This window comes from Schistocerca gregaria, chromosome 1 (assembly GCF_023897955.1).
Source record: "Schistocerca gregaria isolate iqSchGreg1 chromosome 1, iqSchGreg1.2, whole genome shotgun sequence".
NCBI lineage: Eukaryota > Metazoa > Arthropoda > Insecta > Orthoptera > Acrididae > Schistocerca > Schistocerca gregaria.
Window position 1 is genome coordinate 917,401,976 of NC_064920.1, and position 25,121 is coordinate 917,427,096.

The following is a 25,121-nucleotide window of genomic DNA, read 5'->3' on the forward strand; positions in this document are numbered from 1 at the left end:
AAAGTGACAACTAATAGGTAGTGAACATTATAACAGTAAAAGCATCCAACTTACCTATGTGGATTGCAGTAATGGCGTCGAGAGTGGCACAAGCTTTGCGCATTGTCTGATTTCGTCTAATTCTGCGAATTTCTTACAAATTAAAAAATGTCCTTATCCGCAAACAAATTCACTTCCTAGGCGACATGACTTGTAAATACATAATTTTCACGAGGACAAAGAGTATTTTGACATAACTGCAGCTGTATCTCGCATCACGCCCGATCGCTTCAGACTCCAGCCGCATTCCCTAGAACAATGGCGCATCCTCCCCACTGTTGCCCTTCATTGGCGTCAATGATGTTACACCTTCACTTTTAAGAATCGTTAATTTGTTATACCCGAATACCCTCCATCGATAGCTCCATGTGATACAACTGCAGAATGATGTTGTTTTGCTGTCTTCAGTCAGAAGACAGCCTGTATCCTGTGCAACAATCTTCATCTCCGGATAACTGCTGCAGCCTACATCCTTCTGCATTTGCTTATTGTATTATCTCTTGGTCTCTCCTGCACTTCCCTGCAGTAATAAACTGGTGATTACTTGATATCTCAGATTGTGTTCTATCAACCGATTCCTACTTTTACTCAAGTTGTGCCACAAATTTCTTGTCTCCCCATTAATCTTCCGAACCTCGTCTTATTTACGTGATTAACCCATCCAATCTGTAGCACTACGTTACAGAAGCTTCTACTCCCTTCTTGTCTAAACTGTTTGTCGTCCATGTTTCACTTCCATTTGTGGCTGGATTACAGAAAATATCTTCAGAAAAAACTTCCTTACACGTAAGTCTATAAGCGATGTTAACAAATTTCTCATTTTCGGAAACGATTTCCTTGCCATCGCAAGTCTGCATTTTACATCCTCTCGACTCCAGCCATAAAGGGTCTCATTTACTCGTCTAATTCCCTCAGCATCAGCTGGTTTCATTCGACTATCTTCCTTTGCCCTAGTTTTGTTTTTGTTGATGTTCATCTTAGATCCTCCTTTCAAGACACTGTCCATTCAGTTCAACTGCTGTTCCAGGTTCTTTGCTGTCTCTGACAGAATTACAGTGTCATCTGCAAACCTCAAAGCTTTTGTTTTTTTCTCCCAGAATTTTAATTCCTACTCCAATTTTTTTTGTTAACTTTACTGCTTGCTCAATGTAAATATTGAATAACATAAGGGATATGCTAGAATCCTGTCTCACTTCGTTTTCAGCTACTGCCTCCCTTTCTTAACCCTCCACTCTCATAACTGTGATATTGCAGTGTCTGTGTCGTTCTGATTTACGCTGCAAATTTCCTTTGAATATGCATGCACGGCGATAAACAAAAGTTAGGGAAAGATTTTCTGATTCGGCCTCGTATTACTACCTGCGCCCACAGTGGTATTCCCTTACTTCATTGCCAATCACAGGCTGAATATTTTCTGAAATGCTACGTTTTCATGAACCTCAAGTTAATTGAGCCTTAATGACTTTGTATGCAGTTTAATTGCTTTATCTTTCGTGACATACGAAACTTGTGACAACACGTCCCCAGTTGGAACAATGTTCCCGAGCTGAAGAATACTCAGTACTGTGGAAGACTCAGTATAATGTCGTTTATTGAAACTGAAGTAAACTTCTCGAACAGTCACTATATACACACAAAGAAAACAAATAGCATATAGACCACTATTCATCAAGAGCAACGGTTAGGTCCGTCAGAGCTGGTCCTAGCGTGGCGAGGAACTGGCTGTACTGCTGCTGCGCTCGCCTTATAAAGCCGGCGGAGGTCGGTGAAGTACTCCAACTTCCCTGTGTCTGTGAGGCGACCTCTGCAGAAAAAGGTTCGCATTAGCCTCTAGCAAGTTCTGTTTATTTTGAAGAATTGTGTTCCTCTTGGTTGCACCTGCAAGTGCTTGTGTATGTTATATGGTACACAGAGGTGCCTTGAGTGTAATCAGCCCGGCAGGGGCAGACGCAACATACCTCCCTTCTGGGGGGCGGGGGACGGGGGGACGGCGGGAAAGATCGGTAGCTGCTACGTCGTGGAGATCTGCAGTTGCGTCGCCCCATAAGAGGCTGTGGAGGCTGCCTCTTGGAGAATATGGTACTGAACGCCCGTGAAGTGGGCGGACATGCATACTGGTTGTGATGGCGGCATGAGTGGGACCAGTGGCATCAGCTCGTCTTCCTCAGTGACCATCGGCTGTTGGGGAGGCGCCAAAGAGGGGCCAGGCAGCTGGTCTGTTGGCTGCTGTGGCCGTTGCGTGTTGCTCCCCTTCTGGAGGCAGCCTCATCAGTAAACAAAACACACATTTGGTATTGAGACGTTTGCAATTTCGTGTAGATACCATTGACAGAATTCCTTGTACTGGAGAAAGTTATCAGCTGACAGATCTTGTACCTTCCGATACTTGAAGGTATGCATGTCCATCTCGTGCAGGATGCACCACACATTGATACTGGAGGTATATATTTCTATGACTGCTGTGTTAGTGGTACTGGTGGTGTCGACCGATGCCCTGAAACGTCACCCACCCAACGAGTAGATGATATTAGTGAAGGTGTCTATGTAAGTGGTCCAGAAAGGGTTGTAGAGGTGGTGGTGGTCCACGTCGTAGGGTTCGGTGCAGCTGTCTCAGGGTAGCAAAGACGCAATTGATTTCGTTGGCGACGGACTATGTGGCCATCCAAGATGAAATCAAAATGTTGGTGGCCCCAGGAACACTGGATGACGGCGAGCGGCTAACCCGCATTAGTGCCAAATCCTCGGGTCCAGACTAAGGAGGCAGTGAAGAACTGGGACTGCCCAGGAGCAATCTGACTTCGTGGAGAGGGCAAGAGAATATGTAGGAGAGTCCTGGGTTGGCGGCAGTGGAGTGCTTCCGCTGGGCTTTTATCCCCTATCGGAGTGGCTCGATAGGAACTGAGGAATAGCGTCAGAGCATCTTCAAGTGAGTGGTTTTTGGTATATTTGAGCATTTGTGTCTTGAAAGTTCGATCCAGGCGTTCCACTTCCCCATTGGATTGGGGATGGAAGGGCAGGGTGAGAAGATGCTGGATGCCATTGTCGGTCTGTGATTATGGCTTTCGGTAATCCTTCCAAGCAAAATATTTTTGTGAGGACTGATAAGGTAACGTGTGTGGTGATTGCAGAACACCGAACGATGTATGGGAAATGGTAAAATGTATCTGTGACTAGGAGCCATTCGTGGCCCATTTCTAGGCCCACAAGGTCAAGGTGGATGCATTCCCAGGGACCATTCGGTATAGACCACAAATGGAATTTTTGGGTGGGACGGGGCAATTGTTGGGCACAGACGGTACAATGCTGAGGTCAATCAAAAAAACATGCCTTCTTGCGAGGGATTTGGTGCGAACGATTCCCCAATGCCCTTGGTGAAGAATGTGGAGGATCTTCGGCTGCAGGGATCTCAGAACAATGCCCCTCTGTTCTGCTGAATCAAAGTGAAGGAGGTCTCCATCTACCACTGAAAGCTGGTGTCAGATGGAGTAGTACAACCGGAGGTGGCGTTCATCCTGTGGAGGTGGTGAGGATGGCCAACCAAGGGGAACATGGTGTTGGACGACTCGGAGGAGGGAATCTTCTGCGGTGACTGCAGCTACTTTGACAGCTGTAATAGGAGATACCTTCAGGGCCTCTTGGACGTCATCATCAATCTGAAAAACAAGGAGGTCCAACTGGTCAAAAGCAGGGTCCAGACCTTGTGGTAGACGTGACAATGGGTCCGCGTTGGCGTGCTGCGAGGTGGTACGGAAATGCTTGGGATAGGAACAACGCCCAATGCTGGAGACGTTGGGATGTTTTGGTCAGTAATCGCTTGGAAGGCGCAAATAAAGAGAGGAGCGGTTTGTAGTCAGTAATAATGTAAAAGGACTTGTCATAGAGAAAGGGATAGAACATGGAACAGGCAAAAACCATGGCAAGTGCTTCTTTCTCGATTTGGGAATATTTAATTTGTGCTGTGGAGAAAGCTTTTGAGATGTATTCTATGGGGCGCTCTGTGCCATCTGGCAATATGTGAGACAGGACAGCTCCCACACCATACTCAGAGGCATCTGTAGCAAGTAGCAAAGGAAGATTTGGATCATAAGGCATGAGATATGCAGCGGATTGGAGCTGCTGTTTGAGGGTGTGGAAGTCGGTCTCACAGACTGGGGTCCAACAGAATGGGACATTTTTGCGGCAGAGGTGTACAGGGGTGCTGCCACTTGAGCTGCAGAAGGAATGAATTTCCTGTAATACGAAATTTAGCCCAAGAAGGATTTCAACTGATGAAGGTCCTTGGGATGGGGGAGGTTTTTAATGGCGTCGATATAAGAGAAATATCTAGAAATGCCCTTCTGAGAAATGATGTGCTCCAGGTAGGAAATAGATTGTTGGAAAAATGAACATTTAGAAATATTACATTTCAGACCGGCAGTTCGAAGGCAGACGAAGAGGAGATGGAGGTTGGCTATGTGCTCTTTGGAGGAAAACACTGTGACGACTATGTCATCTAAGTAATTTATACAGCCCGGGATATCAGTGAGCAGGTGGCTAAACCAAACATGAGTCGATTTAGTTGGAAGAGGCTGAAAGGCGTATTTATAACAGTGTATTGTCGGGAGGAACGATCAAGAGGAATTTGAAGATATGCTTCTGCTATGTCGATTTTAGTAAAGTAGGAGCTCCCTGTCAATTTGCGAAAAAGATGTTCCAGTCGTGGAAGGGGATAGTCGTCAACGAGAAGCTGTGGGTAGACTTAAAGTCACTGCAGAGGCGAAAGTGGCGGCCAGGCTTCTGCATGATGACTAAAGGCGTGGCCCACAAGCTGCACCGAACGGGCTGGAGAACCCCTTCATCTGGAAGAAGTTGGAGTTCTTCTTTGAGCGACTGTTGTAGTGCCACTGGTATGTGGCGTGCCCGGAAGTAGTGCGGATCAGCAGCAGGATGGAGTTGTAGCGAGGCCTCAAAGTCCTTGGCGCAGCCTATGCCCGGTGGAAACAGGTCCTGGAATTCATTACAGAGTGCATCAACTTCAGGAAAAGGAAAGTGCTGAGACACTAGGTGAACATCGTCCACAATGGAAAATCCGAATAATCTGAAGGCGTCCAGTCCAAATAAGTCTGCTGTGGAGGAATTGTTGACAACCAGAAACGTGACTGGACGGTGAACCGATTTGTACTTGACTTAAGCCGTGAGTTGCCCTAGGAGAACTATCTCTTGCTTATTGTACACCAGTAGGCGCTTAGGAGCTGGAGAGAGGGGCGGTGAACCAATGTATGAAGTGTAATTAATCAAGGATACTGCTGCGATGGGGTCCACTTGCAGATGCAGAGGCTTGTCTTTGATAGTGACGTCTACAAAAAATTTTGATGTCAAGGAATTGTCCACCTGGTTGACGTCCACTGGGGTGTTGTTCAAGCCATGTGGATATGGCCTGGGCTGGCGGTTGCTGGAGGCGGACGCTAAATGGCATTCCCTGCCGCAGTGTGTGCACTGCGCGCAGCGGTCTGGGCAATCTTCTCTATCATGTGTTGAATAGCATATGGGGCAGACGGGCAGGCGGAGACGATCTCCACGACGACGTTGCTGGTTGTGATGTTGCTGCAGTGGCTTCTGGCTCTGGGCGGGAGGGTGCGACTCGGCGTCTTGTCGTGGAGGCACTCTCCGACCGCGGTGGCGAGAGGAGCGTAGCGTTGAGCCCTGGATTGCTGCGGCGGCTTCGGCGTCCGTCGTAACGTCGTCACGGATTGCTGCTACGTCTGCCCAGGATTCCAGTCGACGATCGGCGGCTGTAGATATTTCGAACTTATAGACTAGTTCTATGACCTGCTCGAGGGATGGGTCTTCTAACTAGAGAGCGTCGTGGCGGAAAGCGGCGTCTGACGCCGCCTGCGTCAAGTGGCGATAGGCGTGCTCTGGTTTCTTCCAGCATTGGTAGAACTCGACGCAGGCGGCGAGTACATGATATTGGTGTTTATAGTAGGCATTTAACTTCGCACAGAGGGCGGTGAAGGTGAGGGAGTCGGGATCCAGCGGCTGTAGTTTCGTGAGCAGGACGTACATCTTCGATTGGTTCCATGAGAAGAAAAAAGCGCACTGCCTATGTTCTAGAGTGACTTGATGAATCGTGAAGTGTTGCCAGATACGTCGTTAGTATCTTTCCCATTCTTCAACCTCATCGTTGAATGCTTGGAACGGCGGTGGCGTTGCGGGGTGGTAGAGGCTTCGGATTTCGGCGATCAGTTGTGTCTGAGTTTCCAAAAACTGGTGCAGAAGTCGTTCAAAGAATTGTTGCCCTTCCGTAGGAGCTGCTGTCGGAACCGTGATGGTCGTCGGTTTGTTCCACTACACTCGTCGCCACTGAGGAATACTAAGTTTTGGTGAACACTCAGTATAATGTCGTTTATTGAAATTGAACTAAACTTTTCGAACAATCACTGTATACACACAAAGAAAACAAATAACATGTAGACGACTGTTCATCAAGAGCGTCGGTTAGGTCCGTCGCAGCAGGTCTATCACGGCGAGGAACTGGCTGTGCTGTGCTGGCCTTTTAAAGCCGGCGGAGGTAGGCGGAGTACTCCAACCTCCCTGTGTCTGTGAGGCGACCTCTGCAGAAAAAGGTTCGCATTAGCCTCTAGCAAGTTCCGTTTATTTTGAACAATTGTTTTCCTCTTGGTTGCGCCTGCAAGTGCCTGTGTATGTTATATGGTACACAGTGATGTCTTGAGTGTAAACTGCCTGGCAGGGGCCATCTGTGGCAGACGTAACACGAGCATTGTTGGAAATCAGTTTTATCACGACGTCTCCATTTACCATCAGTAAACAATGGATTGTAAGTACCGCCAATTTTATGAACTTCTCAATCTTCAGACACATATTCCCGAAAAGACTCGGCACAGACAGCCTTATCACTAGCGTTGTAAACACTTTTCTTCTTCCTTCCCTTACCCCGTCCCACTTCCACAGTGGCAGATACCACTGCACCTAGATCAATATCATTACGCACTCATCTGTCTCAGTACAGAACATATTTACCTCGTCTAGTTCTTGAGCTGATTCAAACTTAATGTTCACAAAACATCTTAGCTGCTAAACCTACATTATTTTCCTCAACTTCCACAGTCTTACTACCTTCTGTAACAGTGTTGTTTGCTCTAACTCTCTGCTTTTGCACAAGCACTACCCTTATTTAATTTCTAGATCTTCTTATATCTGCAATAATTTCCCCAAGGATTAACCATCTACTCGGTATGTCTAGCTAACCTCGATTCACTATCTTTCCTTTTACCACCTAAAAAACTCTCGATCGGTGTAATTCACCCAAGTGTAGTTCAAATTATTGCAGAAGCAGCTACATTGAACGAAACCTTTTCCTCTCTTATAGCCTTCAAGTGCTTATACAAATCTACATTATTACCTCTCAACTGAGCTAACTAAAATGTCAAAGTTTGCAGTGTTTCCTGAAGGGTAAGCCGCTGTGCCTCTCAGAAGTTGTGAAACCCCAGTCCAACACACAAAAACACAAAAGGAAAAATAACCGTTTATAACAGCAACATACGCAATCGTGACAACGAAACACAATTCCTAATCCTTACGTCTGATCATAAGCCATCTTTGATCACTACACTTCTCAGCACAATGGCCATAACAGATAACTAAGCCACTTCCAAAAAAGGTGCAATGTGGATTAACAAGCTACACAACTTGCAGCTCACTGGACTGATACCAGCGTAGTCCTCAAGTATTACCCTGAAAATGTCATATGTGCGACCTAATAAATTTCGCCTTCTAGTTCTTAAGGCACTCACGGAGTTCTCTGACTAAACAAGTACGAGAAGAAAATCGGTTATTGCAGTGATTTCTCTGTGCTCTTGATGTTGCACATAGCTGCTGCTGAAGTTGTCCTTAATCCAGCTTTTCCATGGCAGGAGCACTTCTGACGCCAAATGTAGAAATCTGCAGTGTCTTGACTTGTACAGCAAGTGGAAAGGCCGTACTTACGCTCGTCAGGATGGCATTCAGCTCTCCACCTAGGGTGTGGTTGCAGCTAGGTGGAGGGTAGGAACCAGGTGTATTTCTTTTGATAAATCAAGAGCGTAACACTGTTATACGTTTATTCATCAGTACGCAACGGTTGTGTCGGGACAGACAGTGGCCATGGTAGGACGTTGGTCCTGGTGTGCGTCTACAGTGCTGCAGCTCACAGCGTAAGCATGCCATAGCCAGACAGTGATATGGCGATGTGAAGATGCCGAGTTACAGCTCCAGCCTGGATGGAAGGCAGGTGTGACTCTCTGTGGAGACGGTGACTGGGCTGGCACGTGCTGGCGCAGGGGATTAATTTAGGCAATATGTCGGAGCGTGCAATTGTTCGGTGAACTCCAACACCGACGGTAATGGCATTGCGAGGCAGCAGCGGAGTGTTCCCACACAGGGCGAACCGGCATCATTAGAATATGCCTGTACGGGGTGAGCTAACAGTAGTAGAGTATGCCTGCATAGGGTTAACCAGCAGCATTAGAGTATGCCTGCTCAGGGCAAACTAGCAGCAACAGAATATGCATCCACAGGGCGAACCAATAGCAGTAGAATATTCTCGAACAGATGGGCCAGCCTGCACAAGGCGAACCAGTAACAGTGGAATATGCCTGCACAGGGTGAATCAATATCAGTAGTGTGTATCTGCACAGGACGAAAGAGCAACGGTAGAGTATGCCTGCCAGCAGTAGAGTATGCCTGCACAGGGTTATCCTGCATCAGTGGAGTACGCCTACACAAGACGAACCAGTAACACTAGAGTATGCCTGAACAGGACGAACCAGTAGCAGTAGAGCATGCCTCCGCAGGGCAAACCATCAGCAGTAGAGTATGCCTGCACAGGGAAAACGAATAACAGTTGAGTGTTCCTGCAACTAGATAAATGGACAGCAGTAGAGTGTTCCTGTGCAGGGTGAAACAGCAGCAAGAGAGCATGCCTGTATTAAGTAAACAGGCAGCATTATAGTATGGCCTCACAATGCAGCTATTCAGCCTCTGGTGTGAATTAATAACCGTCAAGTAGGCGACCCACAGTTGATGGAAGTCACCTGGTGGTTGGTGTTCCTGCTGGAAGGAACAAGTTCAGCTTCCAGCAGCATCTGGACTTTGGTGTAGCAGGCATTCCCACAGCTTAGTGAAGACAGCATCTTGCACAGCAGCTAGATGATCCAGTTCTTGACGATGGCTGGTGTAGGCTTTCTATCCTAGCTAACTGCAGGTGGTGACATACTGTTTGGCTAAAATGGGGAGTTTTTATGCGGGATCGGCTTTCACTTTCGAAAGGGCATCGTCCCCATCACCTAGGTCACCGAACGGAGCTAGGACACGAAGTTTGGTGTGTGGCAATCTGATCACTATCGCCACAAGGGTTTCTGTCTTTCCGCTGTGTCAGCCGAGCTGTAGCCCTGGCTCTATCTTTGTGGTTTGGATGTTTGGCAATTCCCTTGTTATGAGGGTTATGAGGTTTGTTGCGGTGCATGAGGATGACATAACGTACTGACAATGTGCGCCTTACCTATCTTTGGCTCCTGGAACTTTCGGAGCCGAGGGCCCCTCTTCTCTGAGGGAGCATTGTCTTGCTGCGTAACGATAACAGTGCCCGAGCGCTAGTGGTCACGCAACGTCTCCGAGTGAGCAAATAGTCGGTATTGGGCTTCCGTACCGAGCTGTCACGTACAGACGCATCGATGTTAAGTTGTAGGAAGAATATGGTAGATAGTGGAATTAAGATTTAAAAGTGTTACGTTATTTCAGTAATTCAGTTATTTCTCGGAAAGGTGTTGGGGATTCATTAAGATATTTGTGGTTGTACAGTGCGCTGTTGGAGAATGAGTAATGGTCATCGTCAAACATATCGATAGTACAATGTAAATAAAAAGGCTTCTATCGTCAGTGATTACCTGTTTAACTAAAGTGGAAATCTAACGTAGCAATGTTTGTTTCGTAATGAATGTGAAACAAACATAACTGTTAAACAAAACTGGAAAAGCAGAGCCATTGTTAGGGAAGTGAGTCACGTGGAATAGGAACAATAAAACAAAGCAACTTGACTGATACTGTTATTGTTTCAAAATGATATATTTCATTATTTGATTAAATAACTCTCATATTCGAAAAGTAAACAAGACACGTAGTCGTATTAGCACATGGTCATGTTATTTTCGTAACGAAGTGAGATCACTGTGTAAGGCTCCTATATTTGAGTCCGATAGCTGCAAAAATAAACAAGAAAAGACATTCACGAGAGAGACGAGGAGCCTTACATGTATCAGTACGTGGTTACTGATCAAGAACAGCTAGCTGGCCCTGCCACTGCGACTTCTTGAGTCACTCACTGCCGTGAAGTTTTCTGTTAAATCATTCACGGCTCTCTCACGCCAAGCCAAGCAATGCCGTGGGGCAACAGCGGGACGAAGGATTACCGGAAAGCTTCCGTGCGATCTCGCATCTCTGATTTTACCTTCATCGTCTTTTCCCGAGATGTACGTGGGAGCAACTCTTCTAGGAACGTATACTCTCGGAAAGGAACGCCTTTCCTGCAGTATCTGCCACTGTAGTTGGCTGATCTTCTCCGTGACGTTTTCGAGTTTACGGGGCACGTAACGAAAAGCGCTACTCTTCTTTGGATCTTCTCTACTTCGTTTATCAGTCATATCTATTATGGGTTCAAGACTAACGAGCAATATTCTAATACTGGCCGAACGAGTCTTTTGTCATCTACCTTCTTTGTGAGTCGACTACATTTCGTGAGGATTCTTCCACTGAATCTTGAAAGGTACCCTGTTTTGGATTGCATAAAAATGATTGAGAACCTGGCAGGGGACGCCACAATGAAAGTTTACCTGGCATGGGACCCACAATCAAAGTTTACCTGTTAGGGATCTCTAAAAAAATGATTGACATTGTATGCAAAATCTAGTTTTCTGACAACATTTTTTTCCCAAAACAAAGACAGACATAATCTATGCCAAACACGACATGATAGAATATCGTAAACAGCTAACAGGTGGTTTAAAACAACAATCGACAAGGATCCTGGGTGGCAGAAGTGAGTCAAGTACACTGGCCATAAAAATGTGGATAACGCAATCTGAATTAATCTGACGCTAAGAAGACTTTGTTCAAATATACAGAAGTTTACATTGGTGCTGCTGAAAGCAAGTGGCTATTGAGACTTGTACGTCCTGACAAGGCTGGAGCAGCAGTACGTTACCCAGTTTGCTTCGTGCAGCGATGTAACTTGCAGCTGGCGAGATGTGTGAGGCGAAGGCGAGGCGTAAGGCGGCACCTGTGAATCGATCGCGGCCACGAAAGAAATGCAAAACCTCACGGTCTAGCGATCAGGCAGACGGATCGGAATTTACTCTCTACCAGGGCCCCGAAATCACGGTAGATTTCAGTGAGTGACACTTCCGTTCGCTGGTCGTACCAAGAACCAATTTGTCTCACTCATACGACAGAGCGCACAAGGATACCAAACGTCAAGACTGGTAAACCAAAAACGAATAAGTGTGCCATCGGCAAGCAAGTAGTCCGAGACGTTTGAAGTCACATTGTCGGTACAGTAAGAACTTCATCACAGGCTCCGCAGTCTAACTACTCGCAAGTGAAATCAGTCTTAGGACAGGTCTCAAGTACCAACCACATATGGCAGAGCTTCGACCAAAAGTTGCTTCCAGACAGAAGCCCAGAGCCCGAGTGCCTCACACCGATCCAGATAAAAACAATTCCGTTTTTCCGCAAAGTGCACGAACCAAACCACCTTCATCCCGTCTTCAACCAATCACAGGGCTTTAGACGCGCTAAATCACCCATTCTACACGACAGCACAAACTCATGTCAAACCAGTGCAAGAGTTAGGAAACCTGCATCTCTGAAAAAAAAGAAACCACCAATTACTGGCTTTTTTTAGTTTTCGCAGTGGGAGAAGATGTTTTTCTCTGAAGTCATGTCTTTTCCCACAGCAACAAGTGAACAGGTACAAATAAGATCTTCATCTAAATTGCCTGTGCCTTGGAGTGTGTTAGCCCTAGCTATGTGGTGTAATAAAGATTCTATCTCTAAACGTTTCTCAGACGCCAGAGTTTCTTACAAGACAGAGGTGGTCGATGGAAGTGGGTCACAGGCCTATTTGCAGTATCGGCGAATACGAAAACTTGTAAATTTTTATAAGGTGTGGCACTGCACACAATAGCCGGTTACGACTCCACTGTGTAGACGTGTCTCTTTAGCCCGTAGCCTCCAGTCCAACCTTCGGCTGGCGTCAATGCAGGTATAGCTCGGCATTGTCCTGCTGGAGACCTGTCTCGACTAGGGGGTGCTCTGCCCTGTGCGGCTGTGGGCCTGTCCAGCAAGATTTACTGAGGGATGGGCTCCCCACCACTTGCTTTCAACTTCCAATATTCCGTTTCTACGAACTAAGAACTATAAAAATACCTCATACTTTTGGCACCTTACCAGGCTCCATCAATGCCTGCTCAGGCAGTTAACTTTCCAGAGATTCGCTCAAGTTGAGTAATGTTCTAACAAAATCTTTATGAAAAATAGGTGAGGGAGTAACTTGTCCTCTCTCAACCTCAGACTGGCATCTGGCCTACATGCTGTTAGTTTCATGTGATCGTTCCACTTTAAATCACTTTCTACGCGGCGGCCAGTGTGGCCGAGCGTTTCTAGGCCCTACAGTCAGGAACCGCGCGACCACTGCGGTCGCAGGTTCGCATCCTGCCTCGGGCATGAATGTGTATGATGTCCTTAGGATAGGTACGTTTAATTAGTTCTACGTTCTAAGGGACTGATGACCTCACAAGTTAAGTCTCATAGCGCTCAGAGCCATTAGAACCATTTGAACTTTCTACGCATACTCCTAGATACACTCATGGAAATGAAAAAAAGAACACATTGACACCGGTGTGTCAGACCCACCATACTTGCTCCGGACACTGCGAGAGGGCTGTACAAGCAATGATCACACGCACGGCACAGCGGACACACCAGGAACCGCGGTGTTGGCCGTCGAATGGCGCTAGCTGCGCAGCATTTGTGCACCGCCGCCGTCAGTGTCAGCCAGTTTGCCGTGGCATACGGAGATCCATCGCAGTCTTTAACACTGATAGCATGCCGCGACAGCGTGGACGTGAACCGTATGTGCAGTTGACGGACTTTGAGCGAGGGCGTATAGTGGGCATGCGGGAGGCCGGGTGGACGTACCGCCGAATTGCTCAACACGTGGGGCGTGAGGTCTCCACAGTACATCGATGTTGTCGCCAGTGGTCGGCGGAAGGTGCACGTGCCCGTCGACCTGGGACCGGACCGCAGCGACGCACGGATGCACGCCAAGACCGTAGGATCCTACGCAGTGCCGTAGGGGACCGCACCGCCACTTCCCAGCAAATTAGGGACACTGTTGCTCCTGGGGTATCGGCGAAGACCATTCGCAACCGTCTCCATGAAGCTGGCCTACGGTCCCGCACACCGTTAGGCCGTCTTCCGCTCACGCCCAAACATCGTGCAGCCCGCTTCCAGTGGTGTCGCGACAGGCGTGAATGGAGGGACGAATGGAGGCGTGTCGTCTTCAGCGATGAGAGTCGCTTCTGCCTTGGTGCCAATGATGGTTGTATGCGTGTTTAGCGCCGTGCAGGTGAGCGCCACAATCAGGACTGCATACGACCGAGGCAAACAGGGCCAACACCCGGCATCATGGTGTGGGGAGCGATCTCCTACACTGGTGATCGTCAAGGGGACACTGAATAGTGCACGGTACATCCAAACCGTCATCGAACCCATCGTTCTACCATTCCTAGACCGGCAAGGGAACTTGCTGTTCCAACAGGACAATGCACGTCCGCATGTATCCCGTGCCACCCAACGTACTCTAGAAGGTGTAAGTCAACTACCCTGGCCAGCAAGATCTCCGGATCTGTCCCACATTGAGCATGTTTGGGACCGGATGAAGCGTCGTCTCACGCGGTCTGCACGTCCAGCACGAACGCTGGTCTAACTGAGGCGCCAGGTGGAAATGGCATAGCAAGCCGTTCCACAGGACTACATCCAGCATCTCTACGATCGTCTCCACGGGAGAATAGCAGCCTGCATTGCTGCGAAAGGTGGATATACACTGTACTAGTGTCGACATTGTGCATGCTCTGTTGCCTGTGTCTATATGCCTGTGGTTCTGTCAGTGTGATCATGTGATGTATCTGACCCCAGGAATGTGTCAATAAAGTTTCCCCTTCCTGGGACAATGAATTCACGGTGTTCTTATTTCAATTTCCAGGAGTGTATATTATGAGTTTTACTTCTTTCAGCGGTTGTTATTCAATCTTGTAATCATACAATGGGCCTTGTGTCTATCTATTTGCAATACGTTATGTTTGTTTATGTCGATGGTAAGTTGCGCATTCCTGCACCAAGCTCTGCAATTTTCTATTATTACAACTTCTCTGTGTACTGCAGCCGACTATGAAAAGCCCCAGTGTACTTCCGACTTTATACACCACTTTAATATATATCGTGAAAAGTAATGGTCCTGTAAAACACCACTGGAGTGTGATCAAAGTTACTTTTACGTCAGAAAATTTATCTCTGTTGAGCATGCCATTCTCAATTGAGCGAAATCTTCAGACATGCAGTGACATAGGACAATTACTTTTCATAAAATATATATCAATGATCTTGTGGATAACGTTGGAACTTCCTCGAGGAACAAATCAAAGTAGCCATGTATGTAGACGCAATTTCTGATCATACAGTTTTGAGGCAATAAGTTTGAAGAGTGGAAAGGCAGTCAACTGTGGCAGAAAATAATAGTTTTAGGATGGTAATATTCAAGATGTTGAATAGTTGAAGACATAATTGTTAGAAGATGATAGTGATAATGACACTGGACTTAAGAGAACATCACGAGATTCTTAACGGTTAGAGCCATGCCCTTTTGAGGAACCAAAAAAAAAGAATAATAGTAAGTCTGCAAACACTGACATGAATTCGAAGTTCTTAATTCTTACAGAATGTGACTCTTCGTTGCGTAAATGGAGCTTAGTTCAAGGAAAGTAATAAATAAGAAAATAATTAAAGCGAAAATATTTTTACAGGGATAACGAAAAGCGAGAGAAAGAAGTTTAAAATACCACACAAAACAAAATTACAGAAGAAAGTGCAGCTCTTGAGGAACGTGATAGGTGCCATTTAGGAATGACATCAAGATAAATCGTAGAATAAAAGTAAATGACAAGCTGTCCAGCGCCAAATGTAAAAAAGAATTATTGATATAAAAGTTATCTTCAGCAAAACTTTTTCATTTTAAACTGTGGACAGTGGAATCTCGTGTCAATTAGGTCTGTCTTCATGTGGTGCAGTGTTAAAATATGTATTATACCCTTTCAGAATGAGACCTGTTAATGGAATAGTAGATTTCACGAATATAGGTCCGACGATGGTAACTGTGAAGAAACATTGAGTAACAGAAGAAATACTTCAGTTGATCGCTGAAAGAAAGAAGAACGTACAAAAATGTTCAGGAACAGACAGGAATACAGCAAAGTAAGTGACTTAGGGATGAAATAAATAGGAAGTGCAGAGACGCGAAGACAAAACGGGTGCAGGAAAAATGCTAAGAAATCGAACAAGAAGTGGTCGTCGGAAGATCTGATACATCATGTAGGAGAGTAAAACAACTTTCGATTAAATTAAAAATAAAGACTTTATCATTAAAAAGCAAAAGGAATACCGCTGTCGAAGGCAGAGATGAAATCTGATAGACATTAAGATTACACCGAAACCCACTACGAGTGGAAGGGAATGTGTGATGGCTTGGTAGAATAGAAAAGAAAATGGAAGAACTGTTCGCTGACGATCAGATAACATTTGAGTTGAGGCACTGGAGAGGCAGTTCAAGAAACGTTCTCGGATATACCGATGCAGAAAAAGCATTCGACAACATCGTGTAAGCTGTTCGACAGTCTCAGCAAAGTAGGTGTAAATTATGCGATGTAGAAGAGCAAAGAAGGAAAAATAAGAATGGAAGACTAAGAATGAGTTGCGCGGATAGGAAATGGATGCAGTATTTTCCCTTTAATGTCAACCCATACACCAAGGAAGCCATGACCGTAATAAATGCAAAGTTGTAGAGTGGGATTGATAGTAATGGTGAAAGGATATCAGTGATAAGGTTCGCTAATTACGTTGCTATCCTGAGTAAAAGTGAGGGAGAATTATAAGACATGTTGAATGAAATGAACCGTCTAGTAGGCACACGCTATGGATTGAGAATAAACCGAAGAAATATGAAAGGAATGAGGAGAAGCAGAAATAAGCCGCAATAAACTTAACACCAACGTTAAAGACCGTGAAGAAGCGCTGTATGGAAACGAATCATGGACATTGAGAATGTCGGATAAAATAAGGTTCGAAGCAACTGAGTTTGAGATACTATAGAAGGATGTAGAAACTGACTGATAAGAAATGAAATAATGAAACAGGTAGTCAGTAGGGCAAATAAAAGTGCTATATAGAATGAAACAAATATTTTCTCTGAAATTAGGAGGTTCCTCGCAGAATCGGTGGAGAGAGGAACGTGTGAAAATTTTGACATCAAGAAGGGACAGGGTGATAGGACATGTGTTACAACATCAAGGAATAACTTCCACGACACATAAGGACGCTGTAGAAATTAAAAACTGTAGGGGAAGACAGGTTGGAATATATGGGAGAAATAATTCAGGGCGTTGTGCGGAAATGCCGCTCTGAGGTGAGGAAACCGCCACAGCAGAAGAATTCGTGTCGGTCCACAACGAACAAATCAGAACCCAACCCAAAAGAAAACAACAATTAAAGCAGCTTCAGATAGCAATAAAAGTTGAAAACAGACGAATGCTTATTTAAGAATGATCACTTTCCACATTTACTTGACACATTATAGTAACCTCACTCGAGGATGCTACACAAGATAAGAATGAAACACAGACGCACATTCTTTACGCATAAGGAACGTAAGTAAGATAACATTTAGTGCTGGTAACAATCCGCTGTTTTAAATTGGTTTATGACAATGAAGGAAGGTCGTTAGAGTCTAAGAAAAAACTCATTTTCGGTAAGTACGATGAACGAAGCCGCCCATGTCCGATACAAAGGCTCCACCCCGACATTTGCCTTGGCATGATTTAGAAAGAACACGGAAATCCATAATTCGGGAGGGCTGGGCGGGAATTTTAACTGTCCTCCTCTCGAAAGTGAGACTGGTCTCCTAACCACTCTGCCATCTCCCTCAGCGTTTTATGGAACTTTGTAAAGTGCGGTTAGTTAAAATTCTCCGAAGCACACTTTCAGAATCAACAGAAAACGGGAAAATAAATATCATAATTCTATTTTTCACTTTGCTTGTGACCCAGAATTTACAAGCAAATCGAGTTTAAAATTTACGGCGCTACTGCAGGGCCCCAACGTTTTATTAGACTTCCGCGCCCCCGTATGCGGCAAGAACTACTCTAGAAATAACCAGACGCTAGAAGCGGAGCGGCACAGAAACAGCAAACGTAGCTGCACCCACTCAGTTATAATAAGAGCCGACATAGCAGCACAGGAATATAATCGGCTGGTAAAATTTTGGCGAACAGCTGTGTTATTGTAAATTCCGTTCCCTCCGTCCTTCGTCCACCAAAAGCGTTTCACAGTCACAGTCAGTACCGAAAATTCTAACGAACAACAGAGACAGTCTTATGGTTTCAGAAATCGTCCCCGTTGCTCCATTACAAATGAAGAGCTTTTCCGGGAGATGTCAGTGCTGATAGTCGGAACAAGATTTTAGATACCAAACTGTTCTGCCAATTGGCGCATTTGTTCCATGTCTTAAGTCTCTTTTTCAGTCAAATGTAGCAAAATAGTTAACAATCAATTGTGCAAGAGTCGAAGACGGTTTAATTTTCGTTTGCTAACATATCGTTAAATGTGGCGTTCCACGTGAGCCGGTAGCTTTTCAGTGTCCTATCAATAAATCTAAATTTGATTTACATGCAACTTAGCTTATCTGATAGTTGAGCTTGATTTCTACACGTTTCAATTCCAGGTGTTCACACAACTGGCTGACTGTATTTGTAACCGCCAGGCATTAAGACTGGATGACACGAAATGTGCAGCAGGTGTAGTCTCGGTGAAGGCCATAGATTGTGTGGGCTTTATGAGGAAGCGTGCTCAGGAAAAAGACTCCTGAGCAAAGCTAATTAGTGTAATGTTAAATGTTGAATCGAAACCCTCATTGAATTAATTGCATACTTAATGTTTCATTTGTGGGTGCTCAGAGTGAGAGAGAAGAGGAGATAATTTTGTAGTTTCAGACACGACTCATGTATAAGTGCTTTACCTGTTCAGTGCCTGATATATATATGCATAAGACTGTCAGTTTCAAAACACAATATACACAGATGCGAAAATCCTAGGAACGCCAGGTACAACCAGAATAACATACTTCACTTTGGTCTATATGCAGACTATTACAAGCGTATATTTTGGACTTATTACATCCCTCGTTTGTTGGGTAGTGTTTGTGCTTCCAGAACTGTATTCTGAAACCGGCGTTTTTATGAGATCACTTTCTTGTCTTTCTGCCTGTCAGATATAAATTATTCAATTTATTTTAAACTAACTTCTCGATGGCCTATAGACTGAATGACTGTGCAAGATTAAATCGTTTACTTGTCGGTCTGTTCTGCAGGGGTTTGGGTGGGAGTGAAAAAGTTTGGTAATGCCTGACATCCAGGCTGCTCTGCATGACTGGCATGTTGTGTGGGTGGAATCGAAATGTGATTCAGGCTGTATGGGAGAGGATGGGCACGGATGAGTGGAGACAGGGAGAAGAGGAGATGGGTATTGTTTTCTTCTGTCACTTCGATACAAATTTTGCAAGTGATTTAGAACTAACTTCCTGATGAGCTAGAGACTTGAAATTTTACATACAGCTCAAAACTAGTAATTTTACATACACCTCAAAACTAGATGACAATGAAAACTAACTCCCTTTCTTGTCTGGCATGTGGTGGAGGGTACTTTTTTTTACCACTGACATTTGCCATTGCGCTAGAGATTTGAAACTTTCAACATAGCTCAGAACTGGATGACATTGTAACTTTAACTCGATTACTAGTCGTGTGTAGTGATGAGTCCTTTATGGACCACTAAAATTTCCCTCTTTTCCTGTTCCCGTCCCGAATGGTTTGTGGGAAAACCTATTGTTGTCAAACCGCTGTATGAGCTCGAATCTCTCTAACTTTTAATTTCAGAATCTTTTCGCAAGAGATACGCAGGAGGAAGCAGTATATTGGCTGACTCGGGGAACGAGAAACTACAATAAGCCTGAAATTTCCACATGTCTCTGTCGTAATTTCATAAAACAAAGTATAAAATAATTTCTCCTATACAGATTCCTAATCCCATACGCGTGGTATGTGTGAGTATGAAATTTCACGAATTTTTAATAGCAGTGAAAATACTTCAAAGATTTAATATGAAACATGGGAGGTGCTTGCATTACATAATTAACCCATTAATAGTTATCCTCCTTACTATTTCACTACTTACGATGCATGAATAGCTCACATCCTTTTACCCCACGTGTTTCACTTTAAAGCCTAGAAGTACAGTGGTGTCCAAAATTAAAACAACAAACGGAAATTTTATAAGATTGGGCTTATTTTGCCACAAAACAGTACAAACAGTGATAGTAAAGTAGAAATAATGTGAAGTATACAGAATGTAATACATAACATACATACATAACGGTACGCAAAAATGTTCTTTGTTTTTTTTCAACTTAACGGAATTGCACACACATATTGACAGCTGGTTAATGTGCTCAGTATGGGGTGTGGCACAGGTCTGACAACGACGGGACGTGTTGTGAATGATGTAATTAATCCCGTGTTGAAGCAGTAATGCCCATTCTTTCTGCAGAGCTGCTTCCAAGTCTTGGAGAATTTGTTGTTGGATGCTGAAGTGATGTAACGCGTCTCCCTAGTGCATCTAGGACGTGCTCTATGGGATTCAAATCGCGTGACATCAACCACCCGTGCTCTATGAGGTCGAGCATTATCGCCCATGAGGTCTGGGCCCACAGCACAACGCAACAACTGCTCATGAGATCCCAAGATCTCATCACGGTACATGAACGCAGTTAAATCTTGCTCATTCACCCACTTTCATGAAGAGGTTTTCGAGTGGTCAGCATAATTCCTGCCCAAACCATTAGGAATTCTCCTCGAAATTGGTCTCTTTCCACAGTGTTTGGATCCCAAAATCATATTCCACGTGCCATCCAGATGCGAATCGCTCAAGAATCACTCTCCAGACTAAATCGGGAGTCATCTGTGAAAAGAACATTGGCCCATAGTTCGATCGTCGTGTGGCATGTAGATGTTCCCTGTTGTGAAGACACGCCAGAAGAGAACAGACAGAATGTCTCCAAAACTAAAGGTCACTCTGCTGAAGCCTTCTGTACACCGTTGACCTCGGGACAACACGTCCAGGGAACGCTGTGAGGTCAGTCGCCAGTTGCAGTGCAGTATCAAGGCGATACCGTCGTGCCCTTACAGCCAAATAACTGCTGGCCGCTGTGGTCGAGCGGTTGCAGGCGCTTCAGTCCGGAACCGCGAGACAGCTCCGGTCGCGGGTTCGAATCCTGCCTCGGGCATGGATGTATGTGATTTTCTTAGGTTAGTTAAGTTTAAGTACTTCTAATTTCTAGAGGACCGATGACCTCAGATGTTAAGTTCCATAGTGCTCAGAGCCATTTGAACCATTTGAACCAAATAACGCTACAAATTTCCTGATGTGGTCGACTCTGTCCTATTCTCCGGGATACAGTTTCGGTCTCTACAAACTGTCGCATCACCCGGGAAACAACAGAACGATTCACATTAAGGCATCGGGCCACATCAGTTTGCGACTCTCCTGTTCCATTCTTCGTAAGACCCTGCACAGCACAGAGTCTGTAGGCGTCTTCTCTGTGCCACACTGCACCGTCTGTGACTGTTTACACAGCGATTGTTGATGTGGGACTATCCCTCAGACACTACCCTGCTTGCTGGCGTGTTTATCCGTTGATCGGAATGACATCTTTCGTGCAGAACACGATCGTAACGACATCTATTGACAGTTTGTACGGTTATATCCTGAATTAGACAGAGGACGGGGAAATAGCAGTTTGCTGCTTTAATTTTGGACATAAATATATTTTATTGTCATTGTTCTATTATTCTATTAAAAATGCACAGTCACAAATTTTCAGAACTGTTTGTATTGGGCTAGGAGAATTTATTTTACACTTTTTGTTCTTATTTATGAACATGGCACACTGAAATTATTTTTTATTTAAATAAATTATGGTTGAATCTTATGCCATCAACAAAATTGCAAAGGTAGTTCAGGAACTTTGGTCAGTATTTTAGTAGAAGGAACCTATGGTTCCGATGAATCATTACAGAGCAATTGTATTTCGTTTGATTTCTTACCACCATTTACTTTATAACTGTACTGCACTGAAAATATTTACGCATCGGTGAAAATGTCGATGCAATGCCAGTCCCTTTTAGAAACAATTTTGTTCTATTCACTTGAGGTATTTGATGTTAACAGTGGTAATGCCCACTTTATCCTTCTCCCTAATTCTTCAGTTCGGCCCCGGGTTTGTTTTTCATGTCGTTTAACTGTGCCTTAATAGTGATACAGAGTGGCGTGGGTGCGTTTACTGACGAAGACTTGTCCGATATGCGCCTCGTGAATAGGTTAACTGAAAGCGATGAAAGAATGATCACAACAATTCTGTACTGAGCTAATCCTCTGTAAGTCTTTCTCACTAAACCTATTCATACTTGTGTAACACTGTTAAGGTACAACTAACGCTACCTTTCAAAGAAATCCGAGATACAATCGAAAAGTACTGAAAGCATGAAGGGGGATGAAGAGTGAAGTGGACATTACTGACAGAATGCACCGTCTGTGAGACAAACAAGTTTGTTTACGAGCAAGACATGCAATGCATACTGTCGACATTTCCATTGCTGGCAGATATCGTTAGTGCAGCACAGTCACAAAGATGAAGTGGTTATAAATCAAACGAGATGCAATTACTTTGCAAAGAGTCACCGAAGACTACAAGTGCTATACACGAAAATACACAGAAACTATTCCTAAATCATCTTGGAATATTTATCGGTGGAGTATTCGTTGATTATCTATAGTAGACTAATTATTATAGGAAATAAATTTCCTGTATAAGTCTGTGATCATTGTAAATTATTTTGTACACAAAACTGTCTAGATCGGTTATTAAAATTTTGTTTATTTATTATGGAATTTCAGTTGTAAGTAGGCTGTTTAGGTTTTCTTGTTGGTAACACCACGTAGCGCTCTGTATAAAAATCACTGGCTGTGCTGTGTGCAATCTGTGGCTACTTTGCATTGTTGTCTGCCATTGTAGTGTTGGGCTGTTGGCTGTTAACAGCGCGTAGCGTTGCGCAGTTGGAGGTGAGCCGCCAGCAGTGGTGGATGTGGGGAGAGATATGGCAGAGTTTTGATAGCGGATCATCTGGACAGGGACAGTAAATTTGTAAGACTGTATATCATGAACTGATATATATATTATGACTTTTGAACAGTATTAAGGAAAATTCATTGTTTGTTCTCTATCAAAATCTTTCATTTGCTAACTATGCCTATCAGTAGTTAGTGCCTTCAGTAGTTTGAATCCTTTACTTAGCTGGCAGTTGTGGCGCTCGCTGTATTCCAGTAGTTCGAGTAACGAAGATGTTTGTGAGGTAAGTGATTTGTGAAAGGTATAGGTTATTGTTAGTCAGGGCCATTCTTTTGTAGGGATTATTAAAAGTCAGATTGCGTTGCGCTAAAATATATTGTATGTCAGTTTAAGCACAGTCTTGCACAATTTTTTCTAAGGGGACGTTTCACAGTTACTGCAATTATCAGTTATCAAAAATCTTCGAACTTATAAAAGGAGATTCTATGGCAGTACCAAAACTATTTCTTATGCATAGTTGTTAACACTGACACATAACCTTCTTTTATAAATCCTAAGCTCTTTGACATTTGATTATGGCAGCAGTCGAACCGTCGTAATAATAGACGGTTTTATTCACTAAATACTGTTTGTCGGACCATGAAATGATGCAACTTGTACTGTACACTGTATGATATCTGAGTCATGACCAGTGCATTCACACATTATGAATGCCGCATGAAAATGAAGTATCAGTAATACGGCCGATAACACATTTACCATTAAAGATGACTTATTTTAAGCATTATGAAAACGGCATCATATACTCATATAGACAAGGGGCAAGGTCGCTCAGCCAGTGAGTTTCCTAGCAGTCTGACAGGTGAGAAAGTTGGCACTATTCGCTGTAGTGTATATGTTTCTGCAAAATCGGTGTAACACTCGATGAAGCACCGAACAAAGCAAGAGTCTCATCACTCGGCAAAAATGGTTTTCAGTTTCCTATGACAAAGATACCCTTGACGCTACACGTTGAGTACAACACTATATACCTGTGAGCAAGTATTCAGATTCCCTAGTCAGCGTTGCGACACTTCGCAGTCTAGTACGCTGTACAAAAAGTTCCCAATTAAGGCACTTTTCACACTATCGTGAGATTTTCCGGAAAGCCACAGGAGGCGGACAGGTACAGTTCAATTGAAGTGTTGTGTTTCACTCCGAAAGGGGTGTACCGTTTAAAGACTGACTGACAACAGAAAGATCTCAACGAGTTCCAAGGACTTGAGACACCTGTATCTGGTAGGGTAGGTGACTTTTCTGTTACAAACACAGTCAGCTACTGACTGGTATGAATGTCGTCTTGACAGTCATCGGTTGACAAGACAGGCGACAGTGTTGTGCAAACCAGACATCTACAGACACCAGTTATTTAATATTGACTCCTGTTACGACTGCGCACGAGACTGGATTTCTTCCAATTCACTTTGATCGTGATCTGGAGATGCAGAAGAGACGGCTGCTGGTGTTTTAATTTTCATTTCACACTGAACAGCCAAAGTCCCTGTAACCATCTACTACAAGGATGGACATACAAACATTTCGTCGGTGGGTGGTTCCTCCGCGCCAGATCATCGTAGCTTCATCGGACGTTTCTCGCTGACTAAAAAGAAAGAATATCGTTGCTACATTACGTATTTCATACAGATTTAACAGTTATCGTGTTATTCCAGAGAATCACGTGAGACCATCCTGCTATGAAAATTGGCGTGTGTAGTAGTTATTGCACCACTCTGCTAGTAAGTGCTGGCTTCCTTAATATCTACCACTTTCTTTGTTCCCATTACTATACCTCATGAGTGCTAAACAATCCCTCCAATTACTTCATGTATCTTCTTTATTTTTTTGTACTCCAAACTGCTATATGTGTTTGCTTTCTACTTTACTGTACAAGATCTATAAGGTTTGTATATAGCTCTTTTGAAAAAGAATGGACAACGGACGTTTGCTTAAGCAATAACGGCATCTGCAGTCATTGTAAGATAAGTAACGCCGTGTAGCTCACTAGTAGCGAACGTGCTGTAAAACTAATACACCTTGATCACGAAAGTAAAAATAAAGTATCGCATTTTTAATTCTTATGAACAACACACTCCATACAAACGATATCTAAAAGCAACAGTCGATTGAGCAAGACACTCACTGCTTTAACAATGTACAAGTACGAGGGCTATTCAAAAAGTAGGGAACGTTTTGGCAATAAAAGAAGAAACTAAATACAAGAAATATATATCTTATTATGTACATCTGAAAGAACGACTGACATACTACTTTTCCACATAGTCACCAAACACATTGAGGCACTTATCATAGCGGTGGACAAGCTTTGAAAGTTCTTCGTCGTAATATTCTGCCGCCTGAGACTTCGACCAATGAGTCACGCCCGCCTGGAGTTCCGCCGTCATCAAAGCGCTGCGTTGCAAGCCAGTTCTTCATCTTGGGAAAGAAGTGGAAGTCGCTTGGTGCAAGATAAGGGCTGTAGGTCAGATGATGGAAAATTTCCCAT